The sequence below is a fragment of the Tasmannia lanceolata genome, unplaced genomic scaffold, assembly GCF_043159265.1.
Source record: "Tasmannia lanceolata isolate RefF3 unplaced genomic scaffold, GAP_Taslan_0.1 ptg000003l, whole genome shotgun sequence".
Taxonomy (NCBI): domain Eukaryota; kingdom Viridiplantae; phylum Streptophyta; class Magnoliopsida; order Canellales; family Winteraceae; genus Tasmannia; species Tasmannia lanceolata.
Window position 1 is genome coordinate 31,340,830 of NW_027518680.1, and position 21,163 is coordinate 31,361,992.

Below are 21,163 nucleotides of genomic sequence, written 5' to 3' on the forward strand. Positions count from 1 at the left end.
AACATCGATGCGAACTGAAACGCACGTTTAGTGCGTCGCCTCCTACGTTTCGGTTCGGATCTTTTTATTTTCTTCCGGATGGTGAATTCAAAGACGTCCGGTCTTTATTATGGCGGGGTGATAGTGTCGTTTGATTCGATAAACGGAATTCGTTCTGACATTTCATTTGCGGTCAAATTATAGCGGGGGTTTGTTCAGATTCAGTGACGTACAGGCTATAGCGGATGAGTGTACTAGTGGATGCGAGTCATGAATCCGGTCGGAAGGTGTTTACTGGCCGTGAGCTACCCTTGGTGCACAAATATCGTTCCGACGATAACTTTTGATCCGCCCGTCAGATCGTGGCGATTCTTATATTGATTCGGGGGTACTCGGGAAGATTCATCGCGCGATGACAGCCCTGGCGGTCATCCGGCTTTCCGACATGCTCGGATCGTCCATCCGGTGTCATCTAGCAGGATTTTTTCGCACTTTCATTTAAACGGACTTCGTACGACAATGCGAGTGGAAACTCTTTATTACTTTGACAATGGAGAGGCATGCTGGGTGCGATCATACCAGCACAAATGCACTGGATCCCATCAGAACTCCGAAGTTAAGCGTGCTTGGGCGAGAGTAGTACTAGGATGGGTGACCTCCTGGGAAGTCCTCGTGTTGCACCCCTGTCACTTTTTTCGGCTATCTACCACTTTTTTCGAACAATCTTTCGGTTCTTGAACATCGATGCGAACTGATACGCACGTTTAGTGCGACGCCTCCTACGTTTCGGTTGGGATCTTTTTATTTTCTGCCGGATAGTGAATTCAAATACGTCCGGTCTTTATTATGGCGGGGTGATAGTGTCGTTTGATTCGATAAACGGAATTCGTTCTGACATTTCATTTGCGGTCAAATTATAGCGGGGGTTTGTTCAGATTCAGTAACGTACAGGCTATAGCGGATGAGTGTACTAGTGGATGCGAGTCATGAATCCGGTCGGAAGGTGTTTACTGGCCGTGAGCTACCCTTGGTGCACAAATATCGTTCCGACGATAACTTTTGATCCGCCCGTCAGATCGTGGCGATTCTTATATTGATTCGGGGGTACTCGGGAAGATTCATCGCGCGATGACAGCCCTGGCGGTCATCCGGCTTCCCGACATGCTCGGATCGTCCATACGATGTCATCTAGCAGGATTTTTTCGCACTTTCATTTAAACGGACTTCGTACGACAATGTAAGTGGAAACTCTTTATTACTTTGACATTGGAGAGGCATGCTGGGTGCGATCATACCAGCACAAATGCACTGGATCCCATCAGAACCCCGAAGTTAAGCGTGCTTGGGCGAGAGTAGTACTAGGATGGGTGACCTCCTGGGAAGTCCTCGTGTTGCACCCCTGTCACTTTTTTCGGCTTTCTACCACTTTTTTCGAACAATCTTTCGGTTCTGGAATATCGAAGCGAACTGAAACGCACGTTTAGTGCGTCGCCTCCTAGGTTTCGGTTCGGATCTTTTTATTTTTTTCCGGATGGTGAATTCGAAGACGTCCGGTCTTTATTATGGCGGGGTGATACTGTCGTTTGATTCGATAAACGGAATTCGTTCTGACATTTCATTTGCGGTCAAATTATAGCGGGGGTTTGTTCAGATTCAGTGACGTACAGGCTATAGCGGATGAGTGTACTAGTGGATGCGAGTCATGAATCCGGTCGGAAGGTGTTTACTGGCCGTGAGCTACCCTTGGTGCACAAATATCGTTCCGACGATAACTTTTGATCCGCCCGTCAGATCGTCGCGATTCTTATATTGATTCGGGGGTACTCGGGAAGATTCATCGCGCGATGACAGCCCTGGCGGTCATCCGGCTTTCCGACATGCTCGGATCGTCCATCCGGTGTCATCTAGCAGGATTTTTTCGCACTTTCATTTAAACGAACTTCGTACGACAATGCGAGTGGAAACTCTTTATTACTTTGACAATGGAGAGGCATGCTGGGTGCGATCATACCAGCACAAATGCACTGGATCCCATCAGAACTTCGAAGTTAAGCGTGCTTGGGCGAGAGTAGTACTAGGATGGGTGACCTCCTGGGAAGTCCTCGTGTTGCACCCCAGTCACTTTTTTCGGCTATCTACCACTTTTTTCGAACAATCTTTCGGTTCTGGAACATCGATGCGAACTGAAACGCACGTTTATTGCGACGCCTCCTACGTTTCGGTTCGGATCTTTTTATTTTCTTCCGGATGGTGAATTCAAAGACGTCCGGTCTTTATTATGGCGGGGTGATAGTGTCGTTTGATTCGATAAACGGAATTCGTTCTGACATTTCATTTGCGGTCAAATTATAGCGGGGGTTTGTTCAGATTCAGTGACGTACAGGCTATAGCGGATGAGTGTACTAGTGGATGCGAGTCATGAATCCGGTCGGAAGGTGTTTACTGGCCGTGAGCTACCCTTGGTGCACAAATATCGTTCCGACGATAACTTTTGATCCGCCCGTCAGATCGTGGCGATTCTTATATTGATTCGGGGGTACTCGGGAAGAGTCATCGCGCGATGACAGCCCTGGCGGTCATCCGGCTTTCCGACATGCTCGGATCGTCCATCCGGTGTCATCTAGCAGGATTTTTTCGCACTTTCATTTAAACGGACTTCGTACGACAATGCGAGTGGAAACTCTTTATTACTTTGACAATGGAGAGGCATGCTGGGTGCGATCATACCAGCACAAATGCACTGGATCCCATCAGAACTCCGAAGTTAAGCGTGCTTGGGCGAGAGTAGTACTAGGATGGGTGACCTCCTGGGAAGTCCTCGTGTTGCACCCCTGTCACTTTTTTCGGCTATCTACCACTTTTTTCGAACAATCTTTCGGTTCTGGAACATCGATGCGAACTGAAACGCACGTTTAGTGCGACGCCTCCTACGTTTCGGTTGGGATCTTTTTATTTTCTGCCGGATAGTGAATTCAAATACGTCCGGTCTTTATTATGGCGGGGTGATAGTGTCGTTTGATTCGATAAACGGAATTCGTTCTGACATTTCATTTGCGGTCAAATTATAGCGGGGGTTTGTTCAGATTCAGTGACGTACAGGCTATAGCGGATGAGTGTACTAGTGGATGCGAGTCATGAATCCGGTCGGAAGGTGTTTACTGGCCGTGAGCTACCCTTGGTGCACAAATATCGTTCCGACGATAACTTTTGATCCGCCCGTCAGATCGTGGCGATTCTTATATTGATTCGGGGGTACTCGGGAAGATTCATCGCGCGATGACAGCCCTGGCGGTCATCCGGCTTTCCGACATGCTCGGATCGTCCATCCGGTGTCATCTAGCAGGATTTTTTCGCACTTTCATTTAAACGGACTTCGTACGACAATGCGAGTGGAAACTCTTTATTACTTTGACAATGGAGAGGCATGCTGGGTGCGATCATACCAGCACAAATGCACTGGATCCCATCAGAACTCCGAAGTTAGGCGTGCTTGGGCGAGAGTAGTACTACGATGGGTGACCTCCTGGGAAGTCCTCGTGTTGCACCCCTGTCACTTTTTTCGGCTATCTACCACTTTTTTCGAACAATCTTTCGGTTCTGGAACATCGATGCGAACTGAAACGCACGTTTAGTGCGTCGCCTCCTACGTTTCGGTTCGGATCTTTTTATTTTCTTCCGGATGGTGAATTCAAAGACGTCCGGTCTTTATTATGGCGGGGTGATAGTGTCGTTTGATTCGATAAACGGAATTCGTTCTGACATTTCATTTGCGGTCAAATTATAGCGGGGGTTTGTTCAGATTCAGTGACGTACAGGCTATAGCGGATGAGTGTACTAGTGGATGCGAGTCATGAATCCGGTCGGAAGGTGTTTACTGGCCGTGAGCTACCCTTGGTGCACAAATATCGTTCCGACGATAACTTTTGATCCGCCCGTCAGATCGTGGCGATTCTTATATTGATTCGGGGGTACTCGGGAAGATTCATCGCGCGATGACAGCCCTGGCGGTCATCCGGCTTTCCGACATGCTCGGATCGTCCATCCGGTGTCATCTAGCAGGATTTTTTCGCACTTTCATTTAAACGGACTTCGTACGACAATGCGAGTGGAAACTCTTTATTACTTTGACAATGGAGAGGCATGCTGGGTGCGATCATTCCAGCACAAATGCACTGGATCCCATCAGAACTCCGAAGTTAGGCGTGCTTGGGCGAGAGTAGTACTACGATGGGTGACCTCCTGGGAAGTCCTCGTGTTGCACCCCTGTCACTTTTTTCGGCTATCTACTACTTTTTTCGAACAATCTTTCGGTTCTTGAACATCGATGCGAACTGATACGCACGTTTAGTGCGACGCCTCCTACGTTTCGGTTGGGATCTTTTTATTTTCTGCCGGATAGTGAATTCAAATACGTCCGGTCTTTATTATGGCGGGGTGATAGTGTCGTTTGATTCGATAAACGGAATTCGTTCTGACATTTCATTTGCGGTCAAATTATAGCGGGGGTTTGTTCAGATTCAGTAACGTACAGGCTATAGCGGATGAGTGTACTAGTGGATGCGAGTCATGAATCCGGTCGGAAGGTGTTTACTGGCCGTGAGCTACCCTTGGTGCACAAATATCGTTCCGACGATAACTTTTGATCCGCCCGTCAGATCGTGGCGATTCTTATATTGATTCGGGGGTACTCGGGAAGATTCATCGCGCGATGACAGCCCTGGCGGTCATCCGGCTTCCCGACATGCTCGGATCGTCCATCCGGTGTCATCTAGCAGGATTTTTTCGCACTTTCATTTAAACGGACTTCGTACGACAATGCGAGTGGAAACTCTTTATTACTTTGACAATGGAAAGGCATGCTGGGTGCGATCATACCAGCACAAATGCACTGGATCCCATCAGAACTCCGAAGTTAAGCGTGCTTGGGCGAGAGTAGTACTAGGATGGGTGACCTCCTGGGAAGTCCTCGTGTTGCACCCCTGTCACTTTTTTCGGCTATCGACCACTTTTTTCGAACAATCTTTCGGTTCTGGAACATCGATGCGAACTGAAACGCACGTTTAGTGCGTCGCCTCCTACGTTTCGGTTCGGATCTTTTTATTTTCTTCCGGATGGTGAATTCGAAGACGTCCGGTCTTTATTATGGCGGGGTGATAGTGTCGTTTGATTCGATAAACGGAATTCGTTCTGACATTTCATTTGCGGTCAAATTATAGCGGGGGTTTGTTCAGATTCAGTGACGTACAGGCTATAGCGGATGAGTGTACTAGTGGATGCGAGTCATGAATCCGGTCGGAAGGTGTTTACTGGCCGTGAGCTACCCTTGGTGCACAAATATCGTTCCGACGATAACTTTTGATCCGCCCGTCAGATCGTGGCGATTCTTATATTGATTCGGGGGTACTCGGGAAGATTCATCGCGCGATGACAGCCCTGGCGGTCATCCGGCTTTCCGACATGCTCGGATCGTCCATCCGGTGTCATCTAGCAGGATTTTTTCGCACTTTCATTTAAACGGACTTCGTACGACAATGCGAGTGGAAACTCTTTATTACTTTGACAATGGAGAGGCATGCTGGGTGCGATCATACCAGCACAAATGCACTGGATCCCATCAGAACTCCGAAGTTAGGCGTGCTTGGGCGAGAGTAGTACTACGATGGGTGACCTCCTGGGAAGTCCTCGTGTTGCACCCCTGTCACTTTTTTCGGCTATCTACCACTTTTTTCGAACAATCTTTCGGTTCTGGAACATCGATGCGAACTGAAACGCACGTTTAGTGCGTCGCCTCCTACGTTTCGGTTCGGATCTTTTTATTTTCTTCCGGATGGTGAATTCAAAGACGTCCGGTCTTTATTATGGCGGGGTGATAGTGTCGTTTGATTCGATAAACGGAATTCGTTCTGACATTTCATTTGCGGTCAAATTATAGCGGGGGTTTGTTCAGATTCAGTGACGTACAGGCTATAGCGGATGAGTGTACTAGTGGATGCGAGTCATGAATCCGGTCGGAAGGTGTTTACTGGCCGTGAGCTACCCTTGGTGCACAAATATCGTTCCGACGATAACTTTTGATCCGCCCGTCAGATCGTGGCGATTCTTATATTGATTCGGGGGTACTCGGGAAGATTCATCGCGCGATGACAGCCCTGGCGGTCATCCGGCTTTCCGACATGCTCGGATCGTCCATCCGGTGTCATCTAGCAGGATTTTTTCGCACTTTCATTTAAACGGACTTCGTACGACAATGCGAGTGGAAACTCTTTATTACTTTGACAATGGAGAGGCATGCTGGGTGCGATCATTCCAGCACAAATGCACTGGATCCCATCAGAACTCCGAAGTTAGGCGTGCTTGGGCGAGAGTAGTACTACGATGGGTGACCTCCTGGGAAGTCCTCGTGTTGCACCCCTGTCACTTTTTTCGGCTATCTACTACTTTTTTCGAACAATCTTTCGGTTCTTGAACATCGATGCGAACTGATACGCACGTTTAGTGCGACGCCTCCTACGTTTCGGTTGGGATCTTTTTATTTTCTGCCGGATAGTGAATTCAAATACGTCCGGTCTTTATTATGGCGGGGTGATAGTGTCGTTTGATTCGATAAACGGAATTCGTTCTGACATTTCATTTGCGGTCAAATTATAGCGGGGGTTTGTTCAGATTCAGTAACGTACAGGCTATAGCGGATGAGTGTACTAGTGGATGCGAGTCATGAATCCGGTCGGAAGGTGTTTACTGGCCGTGAGCTACCCTTGGTGCACAAATATCGTTCCGACGATAACTTTTGATCCGCCCGTCAGATCGTGGCGATTCTTATATTGATTCGGGGGTAATCGGGAAGATTCATCGCGCGATGACAGCCCTGGCGGTCATCCGGCTTCCCGACATGCTCGGATCGTCCATACGATGTCATCTAGCAGGATTTTTTCGCACTTTCATTTAAACGGACTTCGTACGACAATGTAAGTGGAAACTCTTTATTACTTTGACATTGGAGAGGCATGCTGGGTGCGATCATACCAGCACAAATGCACTGGATCCCATCAGAACCCCGAAGTTAAGCGTGCTTGGGCGAGAGTAGTACTAGGATGGGTGACCTCCTGGGAAGTCCTCGTGTTGCACCCCTGTCACTTTTTTCGGCTTTCTACCACTTTTTTCGAACAATCTTTCGGTTCTGGAATATCGAAGCGAACTGAAACGCACGTTTAGTGCGTCGCCTCCTAGGTTTCGGTTCGGATCTTTTTATTTTTTTCCGGATGGTGAATTCGAAGACGTCCGGTCTTTATTATGGCGGGGTGATACTGTCGTTTGATTCGATAAACGGAATTCGTTCTGACATTTCATTTGCGGTCAAATTATAGCGGGGGTTTGTTCAGATTCAGTGACGTACAGGCTATAGCGGATGAGTGTACTAGTGGATGCGAGTCATGAATCCGGTCGGAAGGTGTTTACTGGCCGTGAGCTACCCTTGGTGCACAAATATCGTTCCGACGATAACTTTTGATCCGCCCGTCAGATCGTCGCGATTCTTATATTGATTCGGGGGTACTCGGGAAGATTCATCGCGCGATGACAGCCCTGGCGGTCATCCGGCTTTCCGACATGCTCGGATCGTCCATCCGGTGTCATCTAGCAGGATTTTTTCGCACTTTCATTTAAACGAACTTCGTACGACAATGCGAGTGGAAACTCTTTATTACTTTGACAATGGAGAGGCATGCTGGGTGCGATCATACCAGCACAAATGCACTGGATCCCATCAGAACTCCGAAGTTAAGCGTGCTTGGGCGAGAGTAGTACTAGGATGGGTGACCTCCTGGGAAGTCCTCGTGTTGCACCCCAGTCACTTTTTTCGGCTATCTACCACTTTTTTCGAACAATCTTTCGGTTCTGGAACATCGATGCGAACTGAAACGCACGTTTATTGCGACGCCTCCTACGTTTCGGTTCGGATCTTTTTATTTTCTTCCGGATGGTGAATTCAAAGACGTCCGGTCTTTATTATGGCGGGGTGATAGTGTCGTTTGATTCGATAAACGGAATTCGTTCTGACATTTCATTTGCGGTCAAATTATAGCGGGGGTTTGTTCAGATTCAGTGACGTACAGGCTATAGCGGATGAGTGTACTAGTGGATGCGAGTCATGAATCCGGTCGGAAGGTGTTTACTGGCCGTGAGCTACCCTTGGTGCACAAATATCGTTCCGACGATAACTTTTGATCCGCCCGTCAGATCGTGGCGATTCTTATATTGATTCGGGGGTACTCGGGAAGATTAATCGCGCGATGACAGCCTTGGCGGTCATCCGGCTTTCCGACATGCTCGGATCGTCCATCCGGTGTCATCTAGCAGGATTTTTTCGCACTTTCATTTAAACGGACTTCGTACGACAATGCGAGTGGAAACTCTTTATTACTTTGACAATGGAGAGGCATGCTGGGTGCGATCATACCAGCACAAATGCACTGGATCCCATCAGAACTCCGAAGTTAAGCGTGCTTGGGCGAGAGTAGTACTAGGATGGGTGACCTCCTGGGAAGTCCTCGTGTTGCACCCCTGTCACTTTTTTCGGCTATCTACCACTTTTTTCGAACAATCTTTCGGTTCTGGAACATCGATGCGAACTGAAACGCACGTTTAGTGCGACGCCTCCTACGTTTCGGTTGGGATCTTTTTATTTTCTGCCGGATAGTGAATTCAAATACGTCCGGTCTTTATTATGGCGGGGTGATAGTGTCGTTTGATTCGATAAACGGAATTCGTTCTGACATTTCATTTGCGGTCAAATTATAGCGGGGGTTTGTTCAGATTCAGTAACGTACAGGCTATAGCGCATGAGTGTACTAGTGGATGCGAGTCATGAATCCGGTCGGAAGGTGTTTACTGGCGGTGAGCTACCCTTGGTGCACAAATATCGTTCCGACGATAACTTTTGATCCGCCCGTCAGATCGTGGCGATTCTTATATTGATTCGGGGGTACTCGGGAAGATTCATCGCGCGATGACAGCCCTGGCGGTCATCCGGCTTCCCGACATGCTCGGATCGTCCATCCGGTGTCATCTAGCAGGATTTTTTCGCACTTTCATTTAAACGGACTTCGTACGACAATGCGAGTGGAAACTCTTTATTACTTTGACAATGGAAAGGCATGCTGGGTGCGATCATACCAGCACAAATGCACTGGATCCCATCAGAACTCCGAAGTTAAGCGTGCTTGGGCGAGAGTAGTACTAGGATGGGTGACCTCCTGGGAAGTCCTCGTGTTGCACCCCTGTCACTTTTTTCGGCTATCGACCACTTTTTTCGAACAATCTTTCGGTTCTGGAACATCGATGCGAACTGAAACGCACGTTTAGTGCGTCGCCTCCTACGTTTCGGTTCGGATCTTTTTATTTTCTTCCGGATGGTGAATTCGAAGACGTCCGGTCTTTATTATGGCGGGGTGATAGTGTCGTTTGATTCGATAAACGGAATTCGTTCTGACATTTCATTTGCGGTCAAATTATAGCGGGGGTTTGTTCAGATTCAGTGACGTACAGGCTATAGCGGATGAGTGTACTAGTGGATGCGAGTCATGAATCCGGTCGGAAGGTGTTTACTGGCCGTGAGCTACCCTTGGTGCACAAATATCGTTCCGACGATAACTTTTGATCCGCCCGTCAGATCGTGGCGATTCTTATATTGATTCGGGGGTACTCGGGAAGATTCATCGCGCGATGACAGCCCTGGCGGTCATCCGGCTTTCCGACATGCTCGGATCGTCCATCCGGTGTCATCTAGCAGGATTTTTTCGCACTTTCATTTAAACGGACTTCGTACGACAATGCGAGTGGAAACTCTTTATTACTTTGACAATGGAGAGGCATGCTGGGTGCGATCATACCAGCACAAATGCACTGGATCCCATCAGAACTCCGAAGTTAGGCGTGCTTGGGCGAGAGTAGTACTACGATGGGTGACCTCCTGGGAAGTCCTCGTGTTGCACCCCTGTCACTTTTTTCGGCTATCTACCACTTTTTTCGAACAATCTTTCGGTTCTGGAACATCGATGCGAACTGAAACGCACGTTTAGTGCGTCGCCTCCTACGTTTCGGTTCGGATCTTTTTATTTTCTTCCGGATGGTGAATTCAAAGACGTCCGGTCTTTATTATGGCGGGGTGATAGTGTCGTTTGATTCGATAAACGGAATTCGTTCTGACATTTCATTTGCGGTCAAATTATAGCGGGGGTTTGTTCAGATTCAGTGACGTACAGGCTATAGCGGATGAGTGTACTAGTGGATGCGAGTCATGAATCCGGTCGGAAGGTGTTTACTGGCCGTGAGCTACCCTTGGTGCACAAATATCGTTCCGACGATAACTTTTGATCCGCCCGTCAGATCGTGGCGATTCTTATATTGATTCGGGGGTACTCGGGAAGATTCATCGCGCGATGACAGCCTTGGCGGTCATCCGGCTTTCCGACATGCTCGGATCGTCCATCCGGTGTCATCTAGCAGGATTTTTTCGCACTTTCATTTAAACGGACTTCGTACGACAATGCGAGTGGAAACTCTTTATTACTTTGACAATGGAGAGGCATGCTGGGTGCGATCATACCAGCACAAATGCACTGGATCCCATCAGAACTCCGAAGTTAAGCGTGCTTGGGCGAGAGTAGTACTAGGATGGGTGACCTCCTGGGAAGTCCTCGTGTTGCACCCCTGTCACTTTTTTCGGCTATCTACCACTTTTTTCGAACAATCTTTCGGTTCTTGAACATCGATGCGAACTGATACGCACGTTTAGTGCGACGCCTCCTACGTTTCGGTTGGGATCTTTTTATTTTCTGCCGGATAGTGAATTCAAATACGTCCGGTCTTTATTATGGCGGGGTGATAGTGTCGTTTGATTCGATAAACGGAATTCGTTCTGACATTTCATTTGCGGTCAAATTATAGCGGGGGTTTGTTCAGATTCAGTAACGTACAGGCTATAGCGGATGAGTGTACTAGTGGATGCGAGTCATGAATCCGGTCGGAAGGTGTTTACTGGCCGTGAGCTACCCTTGGTGCACAAATATCGTTCCGACGATAACTTTTGATCCGCCCGTCAGATCGTGGCGATTCTTATATTGATTCGGGGGTAATCGGGAAGATTCATCGCGCGATGACAGCCCTGGCGGTCATCCGGCTTCCCGACATGCTCGGATCGTCCATACGATGTCATCTAGCAGGATTTTTTCGCACTTTCATTTAAACGGACTTCGTACGACAATGTAAGTGGAAACTCTTTATTACTTTGACATTGGAGAGGCATGCTGGGTGCGATCATACCAGCACAAATGCACTGGATCCCATCAGAACCCCGAAGTTAAGCGTGCTTGGGCGAGAGTAGTACTAGGATGGGTGACCTCCTGGGAAGTCCTCGTGTTGCACCCCTGTCACTTTTTTCGGCTTTCTACCACTTTTTTCGAACAATCTTTCGGTTCTGGAATATCGAAGCGAACTGAAACGCACGTTTAGTGCGTCGCCTCCTAGGTTTCGGTTCGGATCTTTTTATTTTTTTCCGGATGGTGAATTCGAAGACGTCCGGTCTTTATTATGGCGGGGTGATACTGTCGTTTGATTCGATAAACGGAATTCGTTCTGACATTTCATTTGCGGTCAAATTATAGCGGGGGTTTGTTCAGATTCAGTGACGTACAGGCTATAGCGGATGAGTGTACTAGTGGATGCGAGTCATGAATCCGGTCGGAAGGTGTTTACTGGCCGTGAGCTACCCTTGGTGCACAAATATCGTTCCGACGATAACTTTTGATCCGCCCGTCAGATCGTCGCGATTCTTATATTGATTCGGGGGTACTCGGGAAGATTCATCGCGCGATGACAGCCCTGGCGGTCATCCGGCTTTCCGACATGCTCGGATCGTCCATCCGGTGTCATCTAGCAGGATTTTTTCGCACTTTCATTTAAACGAACTTCGTACGACAATGCGAGTGGAAACTCTTTATTACTTTGACAATGGAGAGGCATGCTGGGTGCGATCATACCAGCACAAATGCACTAGATCCCATCAGAACTCCGAAGTTAAGCGTGCTTGGGCGAGAGTAGTACTAGGATGGGTGACCTCCTGGGAAGTCCTCGTGTTGCACCCCAGTCACTTTTTTCGGCTATCTACCACTTTTTTCGAACAATCTTTCGGTTCTGGAACATCGATGCGAACTGAAACGCACGTTTATTGCGACGCCTCCTACGTTTCGGTTCGGATCTTTTTATTTTCTTCCGGATGGTGAATTCAAAGACGTCCGGTCTTTATTATGGCGGGGTGATAGTGTCGTTTGATTCGATAAACGGAATTCGTTCTGACATTTCATTTGCGGTCAAATTATAGCGGGGGTTTGTTCAGATTCAGTGACGTACAGGCTATAGCGGATGAGTGTACTAGTGGATGCGAGTCATGAATCCGGTCGGAAGGTGTTTACTGGCCGTGAGCTACCCTTGGTGCACAAATATCGTTCCGACGATAACTTTTGATCCGCCCGTCAGATCGTGGCGATTCTTATATTGATTCGGGGGTACTCGGGAAGAGTCATCGCGCGATGACAGCCCTGGCGGTCATCCGGCTTTCCGACATGCTCGGATCGTCCATCCGGTGTCATCTAGCAGGATTTTTTCGCACTTTCATTTAAACGGACTTCGTACGACAATGCGAGTGGAAACTCTTTATTACTTTGACAATGGAGAGGCATGCTGGGTGCGATCATACCAGCACAAATGCACTGGATCCCATCAGAACTCCGAAGTTAAGCGTGCTTGGGCGAGAGTAGTACTAGGATGGGTGACCTCCTGGGAAGTCCTCGTGTTGCACCCCTGTCACTTTTTTCGGCTATCTACCACTTTTTTCGAACAATCTTTCGGTTCTGGAACATCGATGCGAACTGAAACGCACGTTTAGTGCGACGCCTCCTACGTTTCGGTTGGGATCTTTTTATTTTCTGCCGGATAGTGAATTCAAATACGTCCGGTCTTTATTATGGCGGGGTGATAGTGTCGTTTGATTCGATAAACGGAATTCGTTCTGACATTTCATTTGCGGTCAAATTATAGCGGGGGTTTGTTCAGATTCAGTAACGTACAGGCTATAGCGGATGAGTGTACTAGTGGATGCGAGTCATGAATCCGGTCGGAAGGTGTTTACTGGCGGTGAGCTACCCTTGGTGCACAAATATCGTTCCGACGATAACTTTTGATCCGCCCGTCAGATCGTGGCGATTCTTATATTGATTCGGGGGTACTCGGGAAGATTCATCGCGCGATGACAGCCCTGGCGGTCATCCGGCTTCCCGACATGCTCGGATCGTCCATCCGGTGTCATCTAGCAGGATTTTTTCGCACTTTCATTTAAACGGACTTCGTACGACAATGCGAGTGGAAACTCTTTATTACTTTGACAATGGAAAGGCATGCTGGGTGCGATCATACCAGCACAAATGCACTGGATCCCATCAGAACTCCGAAGTTAAGCGTGCTCGGGCGAGAGTAGTACTAGGATGGGTGACCTCCTGGGAAGTCCTCGTGTTGCACCCCTGTCACTTTTTTCGGCTATCGACCACTTTTTTCGAACAATCTTTCGGTTCTGGAACATCGATGCGAACTGAAACGCACGTTTAGTGCGTCGCCTCCTACGTTTCGGTTCGGATCTTTTTATTTTCTTCCGGATGGTGAATTCGAAGACGTCCGGTCTTTATTATGGCGGGGTGATAGTGTCGTTTGATTCGATAAACGGAATTCGTTCTGACATTTCATTTGCGGTCAAATTATAGCGGGGGTTTGTTCAGATTCAGTGACGTACAGGCTATAGCGGATGAGTGTACTAGTGGATGCGAGTCATGAATCCGGTCGGAAGGTGTTTACTGGCCGTGAGCTACCCTTGGTGCACAAATATCGTTCCGACGATAACTTTTGATCCGCCCGTCAGATCGTAGCGATTCTTATATTGATTCGGGGGTACTCGGGAAGATTAATCGCGCGATGACAGCCCTTGCGGCCATCCGGCTTCCCGACATGCTCGGATCGTCCATCCGGTGTCATCTAGCAGGATTTTTTTGCACTTTCATTTAAACGGACTTCGTACGACAATGCGAGTGGAAACTCTTTATTACTTTGACAATGGAGAGGCATGCTGGGTGCGATCATACCAGCACAAATGCACTGGATCCCATCAGAACTCCGAAGTTAGGCGTGCTTGGGCGAGAGTAGTACTACGATGGGTGACCTCCTGGGAAGTCCTCGTGTTGCACCCCTGTCACTTTTTTCGGCTATCGACCACTTTTTTCGAACAATCTTTCGGTTCTGGAACATCGATGCGAACTGAAACGCACGTTTAGTGCGTCGCCTCCTACGTTTCGGTTCGGATCTTTTTATTTTCTTCCGGATGGTGAATTCGAAGACGTCCGGTCTTTATTATGGCGGGGTGATAGTGTCGTTTGATTCGATAAACGGAATTCGTTCTGACATTTCATTTGCGGTCAAATTATAGCGGGGGTTTGTTCAGATTCAGTGACGTACAGGCTATAGCGGATGAGTGTACTAGTGGATGCGAGTCATGAATCCGGTCGGAAGGTGTTTACTGGCCGTGAGCTACCCTTGGTGCACAAATATCGTTCCGACGATAACTTTTGATCCGCCCGTCAGATCGTAGCGATTCTTATATTGATTCGGGGGTACTCGGGATGATTAATCGCGCGATGACAGCCCTTGCGGCCATCCGGCTTCCCGACATGCTCGGATCGTCCATCCGGTGTCATCTAGCAGGATTTTTTTGCACTTTCATTTAAACGGACTTCGTACGACAATGCGAGTGGAAACTCTTTATTACTTTGACAATGGAGAGGCATGCTGGGTGCGATCATACCAGCACAAATGCACTGGATCCCATCAGAACTCCGAAGTTAGGCGTGCTTGGGCGAGAGTAGTACTACGATGGGTGACCTCCTGGGAAGTCCTCGTGTTGCACCCCTGTCACTTTTTTCGGCTATCTACCACTTTTTTCGAACAATCTTTCGGTTCTGGAACATCGATGCGAACTGAAACGCACGTTTAGTGCGTCGCCTCCTACGTTTCGGTTCGGATCTTTTTATTTTCTTCCGGATGGTGAATTCAAAGACGTCCGGTCTTTATTATGGCGGGGTGATAGTGTCGTTTGATTCGATAAACGGAATTCGTTCTGACATTTCATTTGCGGTCAAATTATAGCGGGGGTTTGTTCAGATTCAGTGACGTACAGGCTATAGCGGATGAGTGTACTAGTGGATGCGAGTCATGAATCCGGTCGGAAGGTGTTTACTGGCCGTGAGCTACCCTTGGTGCACAAATATCGTTCCGACGATAACTTTTGATCCGCCCGTCAGATCGTAGCGATTCTTATATTGATTCGGGGGTACTCGGGAAGATTAATCGCGCGATGACAGCCCTTGCGGCCATCCGGCTTCCCGACATGCTCGGATCGTCCATCCGGTGTCATCTAGCAGGATTTTTTTGCACTTTCATTTAAACGGACTTCGTACGACAATGCGAGTGGAAACTCTTTATTACTTTGACAATGGAGAGGCATGCTGGGTGCGATCATACCAGCACAAATGCACTGGATCCCATCAGAACTCCGAAGTTAGGCGTGCTTGGGCGAGAGTAGTACTACGATGGGTGACCTCCTGGGAAGTCCTCGTGTTGCACCCCTGTCACTTTTTTCGGCTATCTACCACTTTTTTCGAACAATCTTTCGGTTCTGGAACATCGATGCGAACTGAAACGCACGTTTAGTGCGTCGCCTCCTACGTTTCGGTTCGGATCTTTTTATTTTCTTCCGGATGGTGAATTCAAAGACGTCCGGTCTTTATTATGGCGGGGTGATAGTGTCGTTTGATTCGATAAACGGAATTCGTTCTGACATTTCATTTGCGGTCAAATTATAGCGGGGGTTTGTTCAGATTCAGTGACGTACAGGCTATAGCGGATGAGTGTACTAGTGGATGCGAGTCATGAATCCGGTCGGAAGGTGTTTACTGGCCGTGAGCTACCCTTGGTGCACAAATATCGTTCCGACGATAACTTTTGATCCGCCCGTCAGATCGTGGCGATTCTTATATTGATTCGGGGGTACTCGGGAAGATTCATCGCGCGATGACAGCCCTGGCGGTCATCCGGCTTTCCGACATGCTCGGATCGTCCATCCGGTGTCATCTAGCAGGATTTTTTCGCACTTTCATTTAAACGGACTTCGTACGACAATGCGAGTGGAAACTCTTTATTACTTTGACAATGGAGAGGCATGCTGGGTGCGATCATACCAGCACAAATGCACTGGATCACATCAGAACTCCGAAGTTAAGCGTGCTTGGGCGAGAGTAGTACTAGGATGGGTGACCTCCTGGGAAGTCCTCGTGTTGCACCCCTGTCACTTTTTTCGGCTATCTACCACTTTTTTCGAACAATCTTTCGGTTCTTGAACATCGATGCGAACTGATACGCACGTTTAGTGCGACGCCTCCTACGTTTCGGTTGGGATCTTTTTATTTTCTGCCGGATAGTGAATTCAAATACGTCCGGTCTTTATTATGGCGGGGTGATAGTGTCGTTTGATTCGATAAACGGAATTCGTTCTGACATTTCATTTGCGGTCAAATTATAGCGGGGGTTTGTTCAGATTCAGTAACGTACAGGCTATAGCGGATGAGTGTACTAGTGGATGCGAGTCATGAATCCGGTCGGAAGGTGTTTACTGGCCGTGAGCTACCCTTGGTGCACAAATATCGTTCCGACGATAACTTTTGATCCGCCCGTCAGATCGTGGCGATACTTATATTGATTCGGGGGTAATCGGGAAGATTCATCGCGCGATGACAGCCCTGGCGGTCATCCGGCTTCCCGACATGCTCGGATCGTCCATACGATGTCATCTAGCAGGATTTTTTCGCACTTTCATTTAAACGGACTTCGTACGACAATGTAAGTGGAAACTCTTTATTACTTTGACATTGGAGAGGCATGCTGGGTGCGATCATACCAGCACAAATGCACTGGATCCCATCAGAACCCCGAAGTTAAGCGTGCTTGGGCGAGAGTAGTACTAGGATGGGTGACCTCCTGGGAAGTCCTCGTGTTGCACCCCTGTCACTTTTTTCGGCTTTCTACCACTTTTTTCGAACAATCTTTCGGTTCTGGAATATCGAAGCGAACTGAAACGCACGTTTAGTGCGTCGCCTCCTAGGTTTCGGTTCGGATCTTTTTATTTTCTTCCGGATGGTGAATTCGAAGACGTCCGGTCTTTATTATGGCGGGGTGATACTGTCGTTTGATTCGATAAACGGAATTCGTTCTGACATTTCATTTGCGGTCAAATTATAGCGGGGGTTTGTTCAGATTCAGTGACGTACAGGCTATAGCGGATGAGTGTACTAGTGGATGCGAGTCATGAATCCGGTCGGAAGGTGTTTACTGGCCGTGAGCTACCCTTGGTGCACAAATATCGTTCCGACGATAACTTTTGATCCGCCCGTCAGATCGTCGCGATTCTTATATTGATTCGGGGGTACTCGGGAAGATTCATCGCGCGATGACAGCCCTGGCGGTCATCCGGCTTTCCGACATGCTCGGATCGTCCATCCGGTGTCATCTAGCAGGATTTTTTCGCACTTTCATTTAAACGGACTTCGTACGACAATGCGAGTGGAAACTCTTTATTACTTTGACAATGGAGAGGCATGCTGGGTGCGATCATACCAGCACAAATGCACTGGATCCCATCAGAACTCCGAAGTTAAGCGTGCTTGGGCGAGAGTAGTACTAGGATGGGTGACCTCCTGGGAAGTCCTCGTGTTGCACCCCTGTCACTTTTTTCGGCTATCTACCACTTTTTTCGAACAATCTTTCGGTTCTGGAACATCGATGCGAACTGAAACGCACGTTTAGTGCGTCGCCTCCTACGTTTCGGTTCGGATCTTTTTATTTTCTTCCGGATGGTGAATTCAAAGACGTCCGGTCTTTATTATGGCGGGGTGATAGTGTCGTTTGATTCGATAAACGGAATTCGTTCTGACATTTCATTTGCGGTCAAATTATAGCGGGGGTTTGTTCAGATTCAGTGACGTACAGGCTATAGCGGATGAGGGTACTAGTGGATGCGAGTCATGAATCCGGTCGGAAGGTGTTTACTGGCCGTGAGCTACCCTTGGTGCACAAATATCGTTCCGACGATAACTTTTGATCCGCCCGTCAGATCGTGGCGATTCTTATATTGATTCGGCGGTACTCGGGAAGATTAATCGCGCGATGACAGCCTTGGCGGTCATCCGGCTTTCCGACATGCTCGGATCGTCCATCCGGTGTCATCTAGCAGGATTTTTTCGCACTTTCATTTAAACGGACTTCGTACGACAATGCGAGTGGAAACTCTTTATTACTTTGACAATGGAGAGGCATGCTGGGTGCGATCATACCAGCACAAATGCACTGGATCCCATCAGAACTCCGAAGTTAAGCGTGCTTGGGCGAGAGTAGTACTAGGATGAGTGACATCCTGGGAAGTCCTCGTGTTGCACCCCTGTCACTTTTTTCGGCTATCTACCACTTTTTTCGAACAATCTTTCGGTTCTGGAACATCGATGCGAACTGAAACGCACGTTTAGTGCGACGCCTCCTACGTTTCGGTTGGGATCTTTTTATTTTCTGCCGGATAGTGAATTCAAATACGTCCGGTCTTTATTATGGCGGGGTGATAGTGTCGTTTGATTCGATAAACGGAATTCGTTCTGACATTTCATTTGCGGTCAAATTATAGCGGGGGTTTGTTCAGATTCAGTAACGTACAGGCTATAGCGGATGAGTGTACTAGTGGATGCGAGTCATTAATCCGGTCGGAAGGTGTTTACTGGCGGTGAGCTACCCTTGGTGCACAAATATCGTTCCGACGATAACTTTTGATCCGCCCGTCAGATCGTGGCGATTCTTATATTGATTCGGGGGTACTCGGGAAGATTCATCGCGCGATGACAGCCCTGGCGGTCATCCGGCTTCCCGACATGCTCGGATCGTCCATCCGGTGTCATCTAGCAGGATTTTTTCGCACTTTCATTTAAACGGACTTCGTACGACAATGCGAGTGGAAACTCTTTATTACTTTGACAATGGAAAGGCATGCTGGGTGCGATCATACCAGCACAAATGCACTGGATCCCATCAGAACTCCGAAGTTAAGCGTGCTTGGGCGAGAGTAGTACTAGGATGGGTGACCTCCTGGGAAGTCCTCGTGTTGCACCCCTGTCACTTTTTTCGGCTATCGACCACTTTTTTCGAACAATCTTTCGGTTCTGGAACATCGATGCGAACTGAAACGCACGTTTAGTGCGTCGCCTCCTACGTTTCGGTTCGGATCTTTTTATTTTCTTCCGGATGGTGAATTCGAAGACGTCCGGTCTTTATTATGGCGGGGTGATAGTGTCGTTTGATTCGATAAACGGAATTCGTTCTGACATTTCATTTGCGGTCAAATTATAGCGGGGGTTTGTTCAGATTCAGTGACGTACAGGCTATAGCGGATGAGTGTACTAGTGGATGCGAGTCATGAATCCGGTCGGAAGGTGTTTACTGGCCGTGAGCTACCCTTGGTGCACAAATATCGTTCCGACGATAACTTTTGATCCGCCCGTCAGATCGTAGCGATTCTTATATTGATTCGGGGGTACTCGGGAAGATTAATCGCGCGATGACAGCCCTTGCGGCCATCCGGCTTCCCGACATGCTCGGATCGTCCATCCGGTGTCATCTAGCAGGATTTTTTTGCACTTTCATTTAAACGGACTTCGTACGACAATGCGAGTGGAAACTCTTTATTACTTTGACAATGGAGAGGCATGCTGGGTGCGATCATACCAGCACAAATGCACTGGATCCCATCAGAACTCCGAAGTTAGGTGTGCTTGGGCGAGAGTAGTACTACGATGGGTGACCTCCTGGGAAGTCCTCGTGTTGCACCCCTGTCACTTTTTTCGGCTATCGACCACTTTTTTCGAACAATCTTTCGGTTCTGGAACATCGATGCGAACTGAAACGCACGTTTTGTGCGTCGCCTCCTACGTTTCGGTTCGGATCTTTTTATTTTCTTCCGGATGGTGAATTCGAAGACGTCCGGTCTTTATTATGGCGGGGTGATAGTGTCGTTTGATTCGATAAACGGAATTCGTTCTGACATTTCATTTGCGGTCAAATTATAGCGGGGGTTTGTTCAGATTCAGTGACGTACAGGCTATAGCGGATGAGTGTACTAGTGGATGCGAGTCATGAATCCGGTCGGAAGGTGTTTACTGGCCGTGAGCTACCCTTGGTGCACAAATATCGTTCCGACGATAACTTTTGATCCGCCCGTCAGATCGTAGCGATTCTTATATTGATTCGGGGGTACTCGGGAAGATTAATCGCGCGATGACAGCCCTTGCGGCCATCCGGCTTCCCGACATGCTCGGATCGTCCATCCGGTGTCATCTAGCAGGATTTTTTTGCACTTTCATTTAAACGGACTTCGTACGACAATGCGAGTGGAAACTCTTTATTACTTTGACAATGGAGAGGCATGCTGGGTGCGATCATACCAGCACAAATGCACTGGATCCCATCAGAACTCCGAAGTTAGGCGTGCTTGGGCGAGAGTAGTACTACGATGGGTGACCTCCTGGGAAGTCCTCGTGTTGCACCCCTGTCACTTTTTTCGGCTATCTACCACTTTTTTCGAACAATCTTTCGGTTCTGGAACATCGATGCGAACTGAAACGCACGTTTAGTGCGTCGCCTCCTACGTTTCGGTTCGGATCTTTTTATTTTCTTCCGGATGGTGAATTCAAAGACGTCCGGTCTTTATTATGGCGGGGTGATAGTGTCGTTTGATTCGATAAACGGAATTCGTTCTGACATTTCATTTGCGGTCAAATTATAGCGGGGGTTTGTTCAGATTCAGTGACGTACAGGCTATAGCGGATGAGTGTACTAGTGGATGCGAGTCATGAATCCGGTCGGAAGGTGTTTACTGGCCGTGAGCTACCCTTGGTGCACAAATATCGTTCCGACGATAACTTTTGATCCGCCCGTCAGATCGTGGCGATTCTTATATTGATTCGGGGGTACTCGGGAAGATTCATCGCGCGATGACAGC

At 48.3% G+C, this 21,163-nt stretch overlaps 29 non-coding genes across 29 annotated transcripts; all 29 read left to right on the plus strand.

Moving 5' to 3' along the window:
• The first annotated feature begins 544 nt into the window (after positions 1 to 544).
• On the plus strand, positions 545 to 663 carry LOC143872275 (5S ribosomal RNA). The gene has a single exon (XR_013247031.1). It is a non-coding gene; the product is annotated as a 5S ribosomal RNA (ribosomal RNA).
• A 597-nt stretch (positions 664 to 1,260) lies between these two features.
• Positions 1,261 to 1,379, plus strand: LOC143874132 (5S ribosomal RNA). Its single transcript, XR_013248822.1, has one exon. It is a non-coding gene; the product is annotated as a 5S ribosomal RNA (ribosomal RNA).
• Positions 1,380 to 1,976: 597 nt separating this feature from the next.
• Positions 1,977 to 2,095, plus strand: LOC143873614 (5S ribosomal RNA). Its single transcript, XR_013248317.1, has one exon. It is a non-coding gene; the product is annotated as a 5S ribosomal RNA (ribosomal RNA).
• Positions 2,096 to 2,692: 597 nt separating this feature from the next.
• On the plus strand, positions 2,693 to 2,811 carry LOC143872276 (5S ribosomal RNA). The gene has a single exon (XR_013247032.1). It is a non-coding gene; the product is annotated as a 5S ribosomal RNA (ribosomal RNA).
• A 597-nt stretch (positions 2,812 to 3,408) lies between these two features.
• Positions 3,409 to 3,527, plus strand: LOC143874353 (5S ribosomal RNA). The gene has a single exon (XR_013249035.1). It is a non-coding gene; the product is annotated as a 5S ribosomal RNA (ribosomal RNA).
• A 597-nt stretch (positions 3,528 to 4,124) lies between these two features.
• Positions 4,125 to 4,243, plus strand: LOC143874688 (5S ribosomal RNA). Its single transcript, XR_013249359.1, has one exon. It is a non-coding gene; the product is annotated as a 5S ribosomal RNA (ribosomal RNA).
• Positions 4,244 to 4,840: 597 nt separating this feature from the next.
• On the plus strand, positions 4,841 to 4,959 carry LOC143872277 (5S ribosomal RNA). Its single transcript, XR_013247033.1, has one exon. It is a non-coding gene; the product is annotated as a 5S ribosomal RNA (ribosomal RNA).
• A 597-nt stretch (positions 4,960 to 5,556) lies between these two features.
• Positions 5,557 to 5,675, plus strand: LOC143874355 (5S ribosomal RNA). Its single transcript, XR_013249037.1, has one exon. It is a non-coding gene; the product is annotated as a 5S ribosomal RNA (ribosomal RNA).
• A 597-nt stretch (positions 5,676 to 6,272) lies between these two features.
• On the plus strand, positions 6,273 to 6,391 carry LOC143874690 (5S ribosomal RNA). Its single transcript, XR_013249362.1, has one exon. It is a non-coding gene; the product is annotated as a 5S ribosomal RNA (ribosomal RNA).
• A 597-nt stretch (positions 6,392 to 6,988) lies between these two features.
• LOC143874133 (5S ribosomal RNA) lies at positions 6,989 to 7,107 on the plus strand. Its single transcript, XR_013248823.1, has one exon. It is a non-coding gene; the product is annotated as a 5S ribosomal RNA (ribosomal RNA).
• A 597-nt stretch (positions 7,108 to 7,704) lies between these two features.
• LOC143872280 (5S ribosomal RNA) lies at positions 7,705 to 7,823 on the plus strand. Its single transcript, XR_013247035.1, has one exon. It is a non-coding gene; the product is annotated as a 5S ribosomal RNA (ribosomal RNA).
• A 597-nt stretch (positions 7,824 to 8,420) lies between these two features.
• On the plus strand, positions 8,421 to 8,539 carry LOC143872281 (5S ribosomal RNA). Its single transcript, XR_013247036.1, has one exon. It is a non-coding gene; the product is annotated as a 5S ribosomal RNA (ribosomal RNA).
• Positions 8,540 to 9,136: 597 nt separating this feature from the next.
• LOC143872282 (5S ribosomal RNA) lies at positions 9,137 to 9,255 on the plus strand. The gene has a single exon (XR_013247037.1). It is a non-coding gene; the product is annotated as a 5S ribosomal RNA (ribosomal RNA).
• A 597-nt stretch (positions 9,256 to 9,852) lies between these two features.
• LOC143874356 (5S ribosomal RNA) lies at positions 9,853 to 9,971 on the plus strand. The gene has a single exon (XR_013249038.1). It is a non-coding gene; the product is annotated as a 5S ribosomal RNA (ribosomal RNA).
• Positions 9,972 to 10,568: 597 nt separating this feature from the next.
• Positions 10,569 to 10,687, plus strand: LOC143872283 (5S ribosomal RNA). Its single transcript, XR_013247038.1, has one exon. It is a non-coding gene; the product is annotated as a 5S ribosomal RNA (ribosomal RNA).
• Positions 10,688 to 11,284: 597 nt separating this feature from the next.
• Positions 11,285 to 11,403, plus strand: LOC143874135 (5S ribosomal RNA). Its single transcript, XR_013248825.1, has one exon. It is a non-coding gene; the product is annotated as a 5S ribosomal RNA (ribosomal RNA).
• Positions 11,404 to 12,000: 597 nt separating this feature from the next.
• Positions 12,001 to 12,119, plus strand: LOC143873490 (5S ribosomal RNA). The gene has a single exon (XR_013248198.1). It is a non-coding gene; the product is annotated as a 5S ribosomal RNA (ribosomal RNA).
• A 597-nt stretch (positions 12,120 to 12,716) lies between these two features.
• LOC143872284 (5S ribosomal RNA) lies at positions 12,717 to 12,835 on the plus strand. The gene has a single exon (XR_013247039.1). It is a non-coding gene; the product is annotated as a 5S ribosomal RNA (ribosomal RNA).
• Positions 12,836 to 13,432: 597 nt separating this feature from the next.
• Positions 13,433 to 13,551, plus strand: LOC143873091 (5S ribosomal RNA). Its single transcript, XR_013247813.1, has one exon. It is a non-coding gene; the product is annotated as a 5S ribosomal RNA (ribosomal RNA).
• A 597-nt stretch (positions 13,552 to 14,148) lies between these two features.
• On the plus strand, positions 14,149 to 14,267 carry LOC143874357 (5S ribosomal RNA). Its single transcript, XR_013249039.1, has one exon. It is a non-coding gene; the product is annotated as a 5S ribosomal RNA (ribosomal RNA).
• A 597-nt stretch (positions 14,268 to 14,864) lies between these two features.
• Positions 14,865 to 14,983, plus strand: LOC143874358 (5S ribosomal RNA). The gene has a single exon (XR_013249040.1). It is a non-coding gene; the product is annotated as a 5S ribosomal RNA (ribosomal RNA).
• A 597-nt stretch (positions 14,984 to 15,580) lies between these two features.
• Positions 15,581 to 15,699, plus strand: LOC143874359 (5S ribosomal RNA). Its single transcript, XR_013249041.1, has one exon. It is a non-coding gene; the product is annotated as a 5S ribosomal RNA (ribosomal RNA).
• A 597-nt stretch (positions 15,700 to 16,296) lies between these two features.
• On the plus strand, positions 16,297 to 16,415 carry LOC143873473 (5S ribosomal RNA). Its single transcript, XR_013248181.1, has one exon. It is a non-coding gene; the product is annotated as a 5S ribosomal RNA (ribosomal RNA).
• Positions 16,416 to 17,012: 597 nt separating this feature from the next.
• LOC143874136 (5S ribosomal RNA) lies at positions 17,013 to 17,131 on the plus strand. Its single transcript, XR_013248826.1, has one exon. It is a non-coding gene; the product is annotated as a 5S ribosomal RNA (ribosomal RNA).
• Positions 17,132 to 17,728: 597 nt separating this feature from the next.
• Positions 17,729 to 17,847, plus strand: LOC143872285 (5S ribosomal RNA). The gene has a single exon (XR_013247040.1). It is a non-coding gene; the product is annotated as a 5S ribosomal RNA (ribosomal RNA).
• Positions 17,848 to 18,444: 597 nt separating this feature from the next.
• Positions 18,445 to 18,563, plus strand: LOC143874983 (5S ribosomal RNA). Its single transcript, XR_013249651.1, has one exon. It is a non-coding gene; the product is annotated as a 5S ribosomal RNA (ribosomal RNA).
• Positions 18,564 to 19,160: 597 nt separating this feature from the next.
• On the plus strand, positions 19,161 to 19,279 carry LOC143872286 (5S ribosomal RNA). Its single transcript, XR_013247041.1, has one exon. It is a non-coding gene; the product is annotated as a 5S ribosomal RNA (ribosomal RNA).
• A 597-nt stretch (positions 19,280 to 19,876) lies between these two features.
• On the plus strand, positions 19,877 to 19,995 carry LOC143873727 (5S ribosomal RNA). Its single transcript, XR_013248430.1, has one exon. It is a non-coding gene; the product is annotated as a 5S ribosomal RNA (ribosomal RNA).
• Positions 19,996 to 20,592: 597 nt separating this feature from the next.
• Positions 20,593 to 20,711, plus strand: LOC143874360 (5S ribosomal RNA). Its single transcript, XR_013249042.1, has one exon. It is a non-coding gene; the product is annotated as a 5S ribosomal RNA (ribosomal RNA).
• Positions 20,712 to 21,163: the final 452 nt, after the last annotated feature.